At 48.0% G+C, this 12688-nt stretch overlaps 25 non-coding genes across 25 annotated transcripts; all 25 read left to right on the top strand.

Annotated features, from left to right (window-relative positions):
* The first annotated feature begins 209 nt into the window (after nucleotides 1–209).
* Trnat-agu lies at nucleotides 210–281 on the top strand. The gene has a single exon. It is a non-coding gene; the product is annotated as a tRNA-Thr (tRNA).
* A 554-nt stretch (nucleotides 282–835) lies between these two features.
* On the top strand, nucleotides 836–908 carry Trnar-ucg. Its single transcript has one exon. It is a non-coding gene; the product is annotated as a tRNA-Arg (tRNA).
* Nucleotides 909–1346: 438 nt separating this feature from the next.
* Nucleotides 1347–1419, top strand: Trnar-ccu. The gene has a single exon. It is a non-coding gene; the product is annotated as a tRNA-Arg (tRNA).
* A 321-nt stretch (nucleotides 1420–1740) lies between these two features.
* Trnat-agu lies at nucleotides 1741–1812 on the top strand. Its single transcript has one exon. It is a non-coding gene; the product is annotated as a tRNA-Thr (tRNA).
* A 545-nt stretch (nucleotides 1813–2357) lies between these two features.
* Trnar-ucg lies at nucleotides 2358–2430 on the top strand. Its single transcript has one exon. It is a non-coding gene; the product is annotated as a tRNA-Arg (tRNA).
* A 438-nt stretch (nucleotides 2431–2868) lies between these two features.
* Nucleotides 2869–2941, top strand: Trnak-cuu. The gene has a single exon. It is a non-coding gene; the product is annotated as a tRNA-Lys (tRNA).
* A 321-nt stretch (nucleotides 2942–3262) lies between these two features.
* On the top strand, nucleotides 3263–3334 carry Trnat-agu. Its single transcript has one exon. It is a non-coding gene; the product is annotated as a tRNA-Thr (tRNA).
* Nucleotides 3335–3888: 554 nt separating this feature from the next.
* Nucleotides 3889–3961, top strand: Trnar-ucg. The gene has a single exon. It is a non-coding gene; the product is annotated as a tRNA-Arg (tRNA).
* A 438-nt stretch (nucleotides 3962–4399) lies between these two features.
* Trnar-ccu lies at nucleotides 4400–4472 on the top strand. Its single transcript has one exon. It is a non-coding gene; the product is annotated as a tRNA-Arg (tRNA).
* Nucleotides 4473–4793: 321 nt separating this feature from the next.
* Nucleotides 4794–4865, top strand: Trnat-agu. The gene has a single exon. It is a non-coding gene; the product is annotated as a tRNA-Thr (tRNA).
* Nucleotides 4866–5410: 545 nt separating this feature from the next.
* On the top strand, nucleotides 5411–5483 carry Trnar-ucg. Its single transcript has one exon. It is a non-coding gene; the product is annotated as a tRNA-Arg (tRNA).
* Nucleotides 5484–5921: 438 nt separating this feature from the next.
* On the top strand, nucleotides 5922–5994 carry Trnak-cuu. Its single transcript has one exon. It is a non-coding gene; the product is annotated as a tRNA-Lys (tRNA).
* Nucleotides 5995–6315: 321 nt separating this feature from the next.
* Trnat-agu lies at nucleotides 6316–6387 on the top strand. Its single transcript has one exon. It is a non-coding gene; the product is annotated as a tRNA-Thr (tRNA).
* A 554-nt stretch (nucleotides 6388–6941) lies between these two features.
* On the top strand, nucleotides 6942–7014 carry Trnar-ucg. The gene has a single exon. It is a non-coding gene; the product is annotated as a tRNA-Arg (tRNA).
* Nucleotides 7015–7452: 438 nt separating this feature from the next.
* On the top strand, nucleotides 7453–7525 carry Trnar-ccu. The gene has a single exon. It is a non-coding gene; the product is annotated as a tRNA-Arg (tRNA).
* Nucleotides 7526–7846: 321 nt separating this feature from the next.
* Trnat-agu lies at nucleotides 7847–7918 on the top strand. The gene has a single exon. It is a non-coding gene; the product is annotated as a tRNA-Thr (tRNA).
* Nucleotides 7919–8463: 545 nt separating this feature from the next.
* Trnar-ucg lies at nucleotides 8464–8536 on the top strand. Its single transcript has one exon. It is a non-coding gene; the product is annotated as a tRNA-Arg (tRNA).
* Nucleotides 8537–8974: 438 nt separating this feature from the next.
* Nucleotides 8975–9047, top strand: Trnak-cuu. The gene has a single exon. It is a non-coding gene; the product is annotated as a tRNA-Lys (tRNA).
* Nucleotides 9048–9368: 321 nt separating this feature from the next.
* Trnat-agu lies at nucleotides 9369–9440 on the top strand. Its single transcript has one exon. It is a non-coding gene; the product is annotated as a tRNA-Thr (tRNA).
* Nucleotides 9441–10000: 560 nt separating this feature from the next.
* On the top strand, nucleotides 10001–10073 carry Trnar-ucg. Its single transcript has one exon. It is a non-coding gene; the product is annotated as a tRNA-Arg (tRNA).
* Nucleotides 10074–10511: 438 nt separating this feature from the next.
* On the top strand, nucleotides 10512–10584 carry Trnar-ccu. The gene has a single exon. It is a non-coding gene; the product is annotated as a tRNA-Arg (tRNA).
* A 321-nt stretch (nucleotides 10585–10905) lies between these two features.
* Trnat-agu lies at nucleotides 10906–10977 on the top strand. The gene has a single exon. It is a non-coding gene; the product is annotated as a tRNA-Thr (tRNA).
* Nucleotides 10978–11522: 545 nt separating this feature from the next.
* On the top strand, nucleotides 11523–11595 carry Trnar-ucg. Its single transcript has one exon. It is a non-coding gene; the product is annotated as a tRNA-Arg (tRNA).
* A 438-nt stretch (nucleotides 11596–12033) lies between these two features.
* Nucleotides 12034–12106, top strand: Trnak-cuu. Its single transcript has one exon. It is a non-coding gene; the product is annotated as a tRNA-Lys (tRNA).
* Nucleotides 12107–12427: 321 nt separating this feature from the next.
* Trnat-agu lies at nucleotides 12428–12499 on the top strand. The gene has a single exon. It is a non-coding gene; the product is annotated as a tRNA-Thr (tRNA).
* The last annotated feature ends 189 nt before the right edge of the window (nucleotides 12500–12688 follow it).

The following is a 12688-nucleotide window of genomic DNA, read 5'->3' on the forward strand; positions in this document are numbered from 1 at the left end:
GTTTTTGAAGCTGAAAGTAACTCTGAAATGAAATAAATGTGTTGTTTTGGAATTTTAGGCGTACATCGATATCGTGTGAGATGTGTAGGAAAGCAGCAGCTGTGCTAACTAAATGCAAGTAATGGTCGCTAATGCGGTGCGTTTCCAGCTGAAGGGCTCCGATTCACTAGTCCATAAGAATAAAGTACCCGAAAAGGGCGCTAGGCGGCGCTTCGTTAGCTCAGTGGCAGAGCGCTGGTCTAGTAAACCAGAGGTCGTGAGTTCGATCCTCACAGGAGGCAAATGAATTTTGTAACAGCCCCATCTACCGTAGCGCTTTCGAAAAAAGTGGTCAAGGATTAAAAAAATTATGAATGGGTGCGGTATTTAAGAATTGCTCTCGCAAAAGATTAGTGCGAATGGTGCTATTAAAGTAGGCACCGGAAACTGTTGCTTTTGGCAGTCTCCGGAGAATGCCGACGTGAAATACTTAGTTCTTGTGATGTATTTTCTACCCCTGGTAGAGACCCTCGCGGTTGTCGTCGTCGTCGTCGTCGTCGTCGGCGCCGCCGCCGCTTTGGTAACAGCGGCAACTCGCCATTGTATGACATAGGGTGAGGTACCTTCTGCAACCGACAGAGATGGCAGTAAGCGATTGAAGCTGATTTGCAACCTCTTGTTTGATCAGCGTCATAAGGGCTTGAATGTAACTTGCGATGGGACACAGCAAGAAGTAGCGTCGCCTTTTTAGTACTGAAATTAGAGATGGAGGATTGCGTCAAAGATGGGAAATTCATTCCGGCAAGCGTACAAATGGCGAAAATGAGGTGTGTGTGGGGAAGCATATTGCGCCAGTGACCGTGTGGCCTAATGGATAAGGCGTCGGACTTCGGATCCGAAGATTGCAGGTTCGAATCCTGTCACGGTCGAGTTTTTCCAGTTCTGCAAAAGTTGCATGCTGTTTTACTGTGTTGTTTGAGTAGTACAAAATTAGTTGAAAGTTGCTGCTGTTCGCTTCCTGGCTGCAAACCGGCGCCTACCTGAAGCTCAAGCAAGACAAAGGGGTTGTGTAGCGAAATTTTCGGCACAGTGCCGATCAGGAGAGTTCTTTTGGAACTACTGCATCTGACTCAGGACCCAAGAGCTACGCCACAGGCGTCTGCGCACTGTCGAGCATGTGTGTTGAATAATGGTGCTGATAGCCACGTATCATTTCAAGTAGATTTGATGCCTTTCGGAGACAATTTTCCATTGAATAGGATTGTAGCTCATTTGTGGCAGCAGGAAATAAGCTGTAGTCAAAAGGATCTTCCATAGATGGTCGCAGGTCGCATAAATACTGTATGGCTCGTAACGCGTTGTGTGGAGCCCGGCTAGCTCGGTCGGTAGAGCATAAGACTCCTAATCTGAGGGTCGTGGGTTAGAGCCCCACGCTGGGCGGCGCTAAATTTTGTGTCTACGCGGATGCAACCTGCGCCCCTCTCGTGAGCCTTGCGTAATGAACGTAACGGGTTACGACGATGCCTAGCTTCGTATGAATATCAGAGGAATGGTTTTTGAAGCTGAAAGTAACTCTGAAATGAAATAAATGTGTTGTTTTGGAATTTTAGGCGTACATCGATATCGTGTGAGATGTGTAGGAAAGCAGCAGCTGTGCTAACTAAATGCAAGTAATGGTCGCTAATGCGGTGCGTTTCCAGCTGAAGGGCTCCGATTCACTAGTCCATAAGAATAAAGTACCCGAAAAGGGCGCTAGGCGGCGCCTCCTTAGCTCAGTGGCAGAGCGCTGGTCTAGTAAACCAGAGGTCGTGAGTTCGATCCTCACAGGAGGCAAATGAATTTTGTAACAGCCCCATCTACCGTAGCGCTTTCGAGAAAAGTGGTCAAGGATAAAAAAAATTATGAATGGGTGCGGTATTTAAGAATTGCTCTCGCAAAAGAATAGTGCGAATGGTGCTATTAAAGTAGGCACCGGGAACTGTTGCTTTTGGCAGTCTCCGGAGAATGCCGACGTGAAATACTTAGTTCTTGTGATGTATTTTCTACCCCTGGTAGAGACCCTCGCGGTTGTCGTCGTCGTCGGCGGCGCCGCCGCCGCTTTGGTAACAGCGGCAACTCGCCATTGTATGACATAGGGTGAGTTACCTTCTGCAACCGACAGAGATGGCAGTAAGCGATTGAAGCTGATTTGCAACCTCTTGTTTGATCAGCGTCATAAGGGCTTGAATGTAACTTGCGATGGGACACAGCAAGAAGTAGCGTCGCCTTTTTAGTACTGAAATTGGAGATGGAGGATTGCGTCAAAGATGGGAAATTCATTCCGGCAAGCGTACAAATGGCGAAAATGAGGTGTGTGTGGGGAAGCATATTGCGCCAGTGACCGTGTGGCCTAATGGATAAGGCGTCGGACTTCGGATCCGAAGATTGCAGGTTCGAATCCTGTCACGGTCGAGTTTTTCCAGTTCTGCAAAAGTTGCATGCTGTTTTACTGTGTTGTTTGAGTAGTACAAAATTAGTTGAAAGTTGCTGCTGTCCGCTTCCTGGCTGCAAACCGGCGCCTACCTGAAGCTCAAGCAAGACAAAGGGGTTGTGTAGCGAAATTTTCGGCACAGTGCCGATCAGGAGAGTTCTTTTGGAACTACTGCATCTGACTCAGGACCCAAGAGCTACGCCACAGGCGTCTGCGCACTGTCGAGCATGTGTGTTGAATAATGGTGCTGATAGCCACGTATCATTTCAAGTAGATTTGATGCCTTTCGGAGACAATTTTCCATTGAATAGGATTGTAGCTCATTTGTGGCAGCAGGAAATAAGCTGTAGTCAAAAGGATCTTCCATAGATGGTCGCAGGTCGCATAAATACTGTATGGCTCGTAACGCGTTGTGTGGAGCCCGGCTAGCTCAGTCGGTAGAGCATGAGACTCTTAATCTGAGGGTCGTGGGTTAGAGCCCCACGCTGGGCGGCGCTAAATTTTGTGTCTACGCGGATGCAACCTGCGCCCCTCTCGTGAGCCTTGCGTAATGAACGTAACGGGTTACGACGATGCCTAGCTTCGTATGAATATCAGAGGAATGGTTTTTGAAGCTGAAAGTAACTCTGAAATGAAATAAATGTGTTGTTTTGGAATTTTAGGCGTACATCGATATCGTGTGAGATGTGTAGGAAAGCAGCAGCTGTGCTAACTAAATGCAAGTAATGGTCGCTAATGCGGTGCGTTTCCAGCTGAAGGGCTCCGATTCACTAGTCCATAAGAATAAAGTACCCGAAAAGGGCGCTAGGCGGCGCTTCGTTAGCTCAGTGGCAGAGCGCTGGTCTAGTAAACCAGAGGTCGTGAGTTCGATCCTCACAGGAGGCAAATGAATTTTGTAACAGCCCCATCTACCGTAGCGCTTTCGAAAAAAGTGGTCAAGGATTAAAAAAATTATGAATGGGTGCGGTATTTAAGAATTGCTCTCGCAAAAGATTAGTGCGAATGGTGCTATTAAAGTAGGCACCGGAAACTGTTGCTTTTGGCAGTCTCCGGAGAATGCCGACGTGAAATACTTAGTTCTTGTGATGTATTTTCTACCCCTGGTAGAGACCCTCGCGGTTGTCGTCGTCGTCGTCGTCGTCGTCGGCGCCGCCGCCGCTTTGGTAACAGCGGCAACTCGCCATTGTATGACATAGGGTGAGGTACCTTCTGCAACCGACAGAGATGGCAGTAAGCGATTGAAGCTGATTTGCAACCTCTTGTTTGATCAGCGTCATAAGGGCTTGAATGTAACTTGCGATGGGACACAGCAAGAAGTAGCGTCGCCTTTTTAGTACTGAAATTAGAGATGGAGGATTGCGTCAAAGATGGGAAATTCATTCCGGCAAGCGTACAAATGGCGAAAATGAGGTGTGTGTGGGGAAGCATATTGCGCCAGTGACCGTGTGGCCTAATGGATAAGGCGTCGGACTTCGGATCCGAAGATTGCAGGTTCGAATCCTGTCACGGTCGAGTTTTTCCAGTTCTGCAAAAGTTGCATGCTGTTTTACTGTGTTGTTTGAGTAGTACAAAATTAGTTGAAAGTTGCTGCTGTTCGCTTCCTGGCTGCAAACCGGCGCCTACCTGAAGCTCAAGCAAGACAAAGGGGTTGTGTAGCGAAATTTTCGGCACAGTGCCGATCAGGAGAGTTCTTTTGGAACTACTGCATCTGACTCAGGACCCAAGAGCTACGCCACAGGCGTCTGCGCACTGTCGAGCATGTGTGTTGAATAATGGTGCTGATAGCCACGTATCATTTCAAGTAGATTTGATGCCTTTCGGAGACAATTTTCCATTGAATAGGATTGTAGCTCATTTGTGGCAGCAGGAAATAAGCTGTAGTCAAAAGGATCTTCCATAGATGGTCGCAGGTCGCATAAATACTGTATGGCTCGTAACGCGTTGTGTGGAGCCCGGCTAGCTCGGTCGGTAGAGCATAAGACTCCTAATCTGAGGGTCGTGGGTTAGAGCCCCACGCTGGGCGGCGCTAAATTTTGTGTCTACGCGGATGCAACCTGCGCCCCTCTCGTGAGCCTTGCGTAATGAACGTAACGGGTTACGACGATGCCTAGCTTCGTATGAATATCAGAGGAATGGTTTTTGAAGCTGAAAGTAACTCTGAAATGAAATAAATGTGTTGTTTTGGAATTTTAGGCGTACATCGATATCGTGTGAGATGTGTAGGAAAGCAGCAGCTGTGCTAACTAAATGCAAGTAATGGTCGCTAATGCGGTGCGTTTCCAGCTGAAGGGCTCCGATTCACTAGTCCATAAGAATAAAGTACCCGAAAAGGGCGCTAGGCGGCGCCTCCTTAGCTCAGTGGCAGAGCGCTGGTCTAGTAAACCAGAGGTCGTGAGTTCGATCCTCACAGGAGGCAAATGAATTTTGTAACAGCCCCATCTACCGTAGCGCTTTCGAGAAAAGTGGTCAAGGATAAAAAAAATTATGAATGGGTGCGGTATTTAAGAATTGCTCTCGCAAAAGAATAGTGCGAATGGTGCTATTAAAGTAGGCACCGGGAACTGTTGCTTTTGGCAGTCTCCGGAGAATGCCGACGTGAAATACTTAGTTCTTGTGATGTATTTTCTACCCCTGGTAGAGACCCTCGCGGTTGTCGTCGTCGTCGGCGGCGCCGCCGCCGCTTTGGTAACAGCGGCAACTCGCCATTGTATGACATAGGGTGAGTTACCTTCTGCAACCGACAGAGATGGCAGTAAGCGATTGAAGCTGATTTGCAACCTCTTGTTTGATCAGCGTCATAAGGGCTTGAATGTAACTTGCGATGGGACACAGCAAGAAGTAGCGTCGCCTTTTTAGTACTGAAATTGGAGATGGAGGATTGCGTCAAAGATGGGAAATTCATTCCGGCAAGCGTACAAATGGCGAAAATGAGGTGTGTGTGGGGAAGCATATTGCGCCAGTGACCGTGTGGCCTAATGGATAAGGCGTCGGACTTCGGATCCGAAGATTGCAGGTTCGAATCCTGTCACGGTCGAGTTTTTCCAGTTCTGCAAAAGTTGCATGCTGTTTTACTGTGTTGTTTGAGTAGTACAAAATTAGTTGAAAGTTGCTGCTGTCCGCTTCCTGGCTGCAAACCGGCGCCTACCTGAAGCTCAAGCAAGACAAAGGGGTTGTGTAGCGAAATTTTCGGCACAGTGCCGATCAGGAGAGTTCTTTTGGAACTACTGCATCTGACTCAGGACCCAAGAGCTACGCCACAGGCGTCTGCGCACTGTCGAGCATGTGTGTTGAATAATGGTGCTGATAGCCACGTATCATTTCAAGTAGATTTGATGCCTTTCGGAGACAATTTTCCATTGAATAGGATTGTAGCTCATTTGTGGCAGCAGGAAATAAGCTGTAGTCAAAAGGATCTTCCATAGATGGTCGCAGGTCGCATAAATACTGTATGGCTCGTAACGCGTTGTGTGGAGCCCGGCTAGCTCAGTCGGTAGAGCATGAGACTCTTAATCTGAGGGTCGTGGGTTAGAGCCCCACGCTGGGCGGCGCTAAATTTTGTGTCTACGCGGATGCAACCTGCGCCCCTCTCGTGAGCCTTGCGTAATGAACGTAACGGGTTACGACGATGCCTAGCTTCGTATGAATATCAGAGGAATGGTTTTTGAAGCTGAAAGTAACTCTGAAATGAAATAAATGTGTTGTTTTGGAATTTTAGGCGTACATCGATATCGTGTGAGATGTGTAGGAAAGCAGCAGCTGTGCTAACTAAATGCAAGTAATGGTCGCTAATGCGGTGCGTTTCCAGCTGAAGGGCTCCGATTCACTAGTCCATAAGAATAAAGTACCCGAAAAGGGCGCTAGGCGGCGCTTCGTTAGCTCAGTGGCAGAGCGCTGGTCTAGTAAACCAGAGGTCGTGAGTTCGATCCTCACAGGAGGCAAATGAATTTTGTAACAGCCCCATCTACCGTAGCGCTTTCGAAAAAAGTGGTCAAGGATTAAAAAAATTATGAATGGGTGCGGTATTTAAGAATTGCTCTCGCAAAAGATTAGTGCGAATGGTGCTATTAAAGTAGGCACCGGAAACTGTTGCTTTTGGCAGTCTCCGGAGAATGCCGACGTGAAATACTTAGTTCTTGTGATGTATTTTCTACCCCTGGTAGAGACCCTCGCGGTTGTCGTCGTCGTCGTCGTCGTCGTCGGCGCCGCCGCCGCTTTGGTAACAGCGGCAACTCGCCATTGTATGACATAGGGTGAGGTACCTTCTGCAACCGACAGAGATGGCAGTAAGCGATTGAAGCTGATTTGCAACCTCTTGTTTGATCAGCGTCATAAGGGCTTGAATGTAACTTGCGATGGGACACAGCAAGAAGTAGCGTCGCCTTTTTAGTACTGAAATTAGAGATGGAGGATTGCGTCAAAGATGGGAAATTCATTCCGGCAAGCGTACAAATGGCGAAAATGAGGTGTGTGTGGGGAAGCATATTGCGCCAGTGACCGTGTGGCCTAATGGATAAGGCGTCGGACTTCGGATCCGAAGATTGCAGGTTCGAATCCTGTCACGGTCGAGTTTTTCCAGTTCTGCAAAAGTTGCATGCTGTTTTACTGTGTTGTTTGAGTAGTACAAAATTAGTTGAAAGTTGCTGCTGTTCGCTTCCTGGCTGCAAACCGGCGCCTACCTGAAGCTCAAGCAAGACAAAGGGGTTGTGTAGCGAAATTTTCGGCACAGTGCCGATCAGGAGAGTTCTTTTGGAACTACTGCATCTGACTCAGGACCCAAGAGCTACGCCACAGGCGTCTGCGCACTGTCGAGCATGTGTGTTGAATAATGGTGCTGATAGCCACGTATCATTTCAAGTAGATTTGATGCCTTTCGGAGACAATTTTCCATTGAATAGGATTGTAGCTCATTTGTGGCAGCAGGAAATAAGCTGTAGTCAAAAGGATCTTCCATAGATGGTCGCAGGTCGCATAAATACTGTATGGCTCGTAACGCGTTGTGTGGAGCCCGGCTAGCTCGGTCGGTAGAGCATAAGACTCCTAATCTGAGGGTCGTGGGTTAGAGCCCCACGCTGGGCGGCGCTAAATTTTGTGTCTACGCGGATGCAACCTGCGCCCCTCTCGTGAGCCTTGCGTAATGAACGTAACGGGTTACGACGATGCCTAGCTTCGTATGAATATCAGAGGAATGGTTTTTGAAGCTGAAAGTAACTCTGAAATGAAATAAATGTGTTGTTTTGGAATTTTAGGCGTACATCGATATCGTGTGAGATGTGTAGGAAAGCAGCAGCTGTGCTAACTAAATGCAAGTAATGGTCGCTAATGCGGTGCGTTTCCAGCTGAAGGGCTCCGATTCACTAGTCCATAAGAATAAAGTACCCGAAAAGGGCGCTAGGCGGCGCCTCCTTAGCTCAGTGGCAGAGCGCTGGTCTAGTAAACCAGAGGTCGTGAGTTCGATCCTCACAGGAGGCAAATGAATTTTGTAACAGCCCCATCTACCGTAGCGCTTTCGAGAAAAGTGGTCAAGGATAAAAAAAATTATGAATGGGTGCGGTATTTAAGAATTGCTCTCGCAAAAGAATAGTGCGAATGGTGCTATTAAAGTAGGCACCGGGAACTGTTGCTTTTGGCAGTCTCCGGAGAATGCCGACGTGAAATACTTAGTTCTTGTGATGTATTTTCTACCCCTGGTAGAGACCCTCGCGGTTGTCGTCGTCGTCGGCGGCGCCGCCGCCGCTTTGGTAACAGCGGCAACTCGCCATTGTATGACATAGGGTGAGTTACCTTCTGCAACCGACAGAGATGGCAGTAAGCGATTGAAGCTGATTTGCAACCTCTTGTTTGATCAGCGTCATAAGGGCTTGAATGTAACTTGCGATGGGACACAGCAAGAAGTAGCGTCGCCTTTTTAGTACTGAAATTGGAGATGGAGGATTGCGTCAAAGATGGGAAATTCATTCCGGCAAGCGTACAAATGGCGAAAATGAGGTGTGTGTGGGGAAGCATATTGCGCCAGTGACCGTGTGGCCTAATGGATAAGGCGTCGGACTTCGGATCCGAAGATTGCAGGTTCGAATCCTGTCACGGTCGAGTTTTTCCAGTTCTGCAAAAGTTGCATGCTGTTTTACTGTGTTGTTTGAGTAGTACAAAATTAGTTGAAAGTTGCTGCTGTCCGCTTCCTGGCTGCAAACCGGCGCCTACCTGAAGCTCAAGCAAGACAAAGGGGTTGTGTAGCGAAATTTTCGGCACAGTGCCGATCAGGAGAGTTCTTTTGGAACTACTGCATCTGACTCAGGACCCAAGAGCTACGCCACAGGCGTCTGCGCACTGTCGAGCATGTGTGTTGAATAATGGTGCTGATAGCCACGTATCATTTCAAGTAGATTTGATGCCTTTCGGAGACAATTTTCCATTGAATAGGATTGTAGCTCATTTGTGGCAGCAGGAAATAAGCTGTAGTCAAAAGGATCTTCCATAGATGGTCGCAGGTCGCATAAATACTGTATGGCTCGTAACGCGTTGTGTGGAGCCCGGCTAGCTCAGTCGGTAGAGCATGAGACTCTTAATCTGAGGGTCGTGGGTTAGAGCCCCACGCTGGGCGGCGCTAAATTTTGTGTCTACGCGGATGCAACCTGCGCCCCTCTCGTGAGCCTTGCGTAATGAACGTAACGGGTTACGACGATGCCTAGCTTCGTATGAATATCAGAGGAATGGTTTTTGAAGCTGAAAGTAACTCTGAAATGAAATAAATGTGTTGTTTTGGAATTTTAGGCGTACATCGATATCGTGTGAGATGTGTAGGAAAGCAGCAGCTGTGCTAACTAAATGCAAGTAATGGTCGCTAATGCGGTGCGTTTCCAGCTGAAGGGCTCCGATTCACTAGTCCATAAGAATAAAGTACCCGAAAAGGGCGCTAGGCGGCGCTTCCTTAGCTCAGTGGCAGAGCGCTGGTCTAGTAAACCAGAGGTCGTGAGTTCGATCCTCACAGGAGGCAAATGAATTTTGTAACAGCCCCATCTACCGTAGCGCTTTCGAAAAAAGTGGTCAAGGATTAAAAAAATTATGAATGGGTGCGGTATTTAAGAATTGCTCTCGCAAAAGATTAGTGCGAATGGTGCTATTAAAGTAGGCACCGGAAACTGTTGCTTTTGGCAGTCTCCGGAGAATGCCGACGTGAAATACTTAGTTCTTGTGATGTATTTTCTACCCCTGGTAGAGACCCTCGCGGTTGTCGTCGTCGTCGTCGTCGTCGTCGTCGTCGGCGCCGCCGCCGCTTTGGTAACAGCGGCAACTCGCCATTGTATGACATAGGGTGAGGTACCTTCTGCAACCGACAGAGATGGCAGTAAGCGATTGAAGCTGATTTGCAACCTCTTGTTTGATCAGCGTCATAAGGGCTTGAATGTAACTTGCGATGGGACACAGCAAGAAGTAGCGTCGCCTTTTTAGTACTGAAATTAGAGATGGAGGATTGCGTCAAAGATGGGAAATTCATTCCGGCAAGCGTACAAATGGCGAAAATGAGGTGTGTGTGGGGAAGCATATTGCGCCAGTGACCGTGTGGCCTAATGGATAAGGCGTCGGACTTCGGATCCGAAGATTGCAGGTTCGAATCCTGTCACGGTCGAGTTTTTCCAGTTCTGCAAAAGTTGCATGCTGTTTTACTGTGTTGTTTGAGTAGTACAAAATTAGTTGAAAGTTGCTGCTGTTCGCTTCCTGGCTGCAAACCGGCGCCTACCTGAAGCTCAAGCAAGACAAAGGGGTTGTGTAGCGAAATTTTCGGCACAGTGCCGATCAGGAGAGTTCTTTTGGAACTACTGCATCTGACTCAGGACCCAAGAGCTACGCCACAGGCGTCTGCGCACTGTCGAGCATGTGTGTTGAATAATGGTGCTGATAGCCACGTATCATTTCAAGTAGATTTGATGCCTTTCGGAGACAATTTTCCATTGAATAGGATTGTAGCTCATTTGTGGCAGCAGGAAATAAGCTGTAGTCAAAAGGATCTTCCATAGATGGTCGCAGGTCGCATAAATACTGTATGGCTCGTAACGCGTTGTGTGGAGCCCGGCTAGCTCGGTCGGTAGAGCATGAGACTCCTAATCTGAGGGTCGTGGGTTAGAGCCCCACGCTGGGCGGCGCTAAATTTTGTGTCTACGCGGATGCAACCTGCGCCCCTCTCGTGAGCCTTGCGTAATGAACGTAACGGGTTACGACGATGCCTAGCTTCGTATGAATATCAGAGGAATGGTTTTTGAAGCTGAAAGTAACTCTGAAATGAAATAAATGTGTTGTTTTGGAATTTTAGGCGTACATCGATATCGTGTGAGATGTGTAGGAAAGCAGCAGCTGTGCTAACTAAATGCAAGTAATGGTCGCTAATGCGGTGCGTTTCCAGCTGAAGGGCTCCGATTCACTAGTCCATAAGAATAAAGTACCCGAAAAGGGCGCTAGGCGGCGCCTCCTTAGCTCAGTGGCAGAGCGCTGGTCTAGTAAACCAGAGGTCGTGAGTTCGATCCTCACAGGAGGCAAATGAATTTTGTAACAGCCCCATCTACCGTAGCGCTTTCGAGAAAAGTGGTCAAGGATAAAAAAAATTATGAATGGGTGCGGTATTTAAGAATTGCTCTCGCAAAAGAATAGTGCGAATGGTGCTATTAAAGTAGGCACCGGAAACTGTTGCTTTTGGCAGTCTCCGGAGAATGCCGACGTGAAATACTTAGTTCTTGTGATGTATTTTCTACCCCTGGTAGAGACCCTCGCGGTTGTCGTCGTCGTCGGCGGCGCCGCCGCCGCTTTGGTAACAGCGGCAACTCGCCATTGTATGACATAGGGTGAGTTACCTTCTGCAACCGACAGAGATGGCAGTAAGCGATTGAAGCTGATTTGCAACCTCTTGTTTGATCAGCGTCATAAGGGCTTGAATGTAACTTGCGATGGGACACAGCAAGAAGTAGCGTCGCCTTTTTAGTACTGAAATTGGAGATGGAGGATTGCGTCAAAGATGGGAAATTCATTCCGGCAAGCGTACAAATGGCGAAAATGAGGTGTGTGTGGGGAAGCATATTGCGCCAGTGACCGTGTGGCCTAATGGATAAGGCGTCGGACTTCGGATCCGAAGATTGCAGGTTCGAATCCTGTCACGGTCGAGTTTTTCCAGTTCTGCAAAAGTTGCATGCTGTTTTACTGTGTTGTTTGAGTAGTACAAAATTAGTTGAAAGTTGCTGCTGTCCGCTTCCTGGCTGCAAACCGGCGCCTACCTGAAGCTCAAGCAAGACAAAGGGGTTGTGTAGCGAAATTTTCGGCACAGTGCCGATCAGGAGAGTTCTTTTGGAACTACTGCATCTGACTCAGGACCCAAGAGCTACGCCACAGGCGTCTGCGCACTGTCGAGCATGTGTGTTGAATAATGGTGCTGATAGCCACGTATCATTTCAAGTAGATTTGATGCCTTTCGGAGACAATTTTCCATTGAATAGGATTGTAGCTCATTTGTGGCAGCAGGAAATAAGCTGTAGTCAAAAGGATCTTCCATAGATGGTCGCAGGTCGCATAAATACTGTATGGCTCGTAACGCGTTGTGTGGAGCCCGGCTAGCTCAGTCGGTAGAGCATGAGACTCTTAATCTGAGGGTCGTGGGTTAGAGCCCCACGCTGGGCGGCGCTAAATTTTGTGTCTACGCGGATGCAACCTGCGCCCCTCTCGTGAGCCTTGCGTAATGAACGTAACGGGTTACGACGATGCCTAGCTTCGTATGAATATCAGAGGAATGGTTTTTGAAGCTGAAAGTAACTCTGAAATGAAATAAATGTGTTGTTTTGGAATTTTAGGCGTACATCGATATCGTGTGAGATGTGTAGGAAAGCAGCAGCTGTGCTAACTAAATGCAAGTAATGGTCGCTAATGCGGTGCGTTTCCAGCTGAAGGGCTCCGATTCACTAGTCCATAAGAATAAAGTACCCGAAAAGGGCGCTAGGCGGCGCTTCCTTAGCTCAGTGGCAGAGCGCTGGTCTAGTAAACCAGAGGTCGTGAGTTCGATCCTCACAGGAGGCAAATGAATTTTGTAACAGCCCCATCTACCGTAGCGCTTTCGAAAAAAGTGGTCAAGGATTAAAAAAATTATGAATGGGTGCGGTATTTAAGAATTGCTCTCGCAAAAGATTAGTGCGAATGGTGCTATTAAAGTAGGCACCGGAAACTGTTGCTTTTGGCAGTCTCCGGAGAATGCCGACGTGAAATACT

Source organism: Schistocerca piceifrons, chromosome 7, assembly GCF_021461385.2.
Source record: "Schistocerca piceifrons isolate TAMUIC-IGC-003096 chromosome 7, iqSchPice1.1, whole genome shotgun sequence".
Taxonomy (NCBI): Eukaryota; Metazoa; Arthropoda; class Insecta; order Orthoptera; family Acrididae; genus Schistocerca; species Schistocerca piceifrons.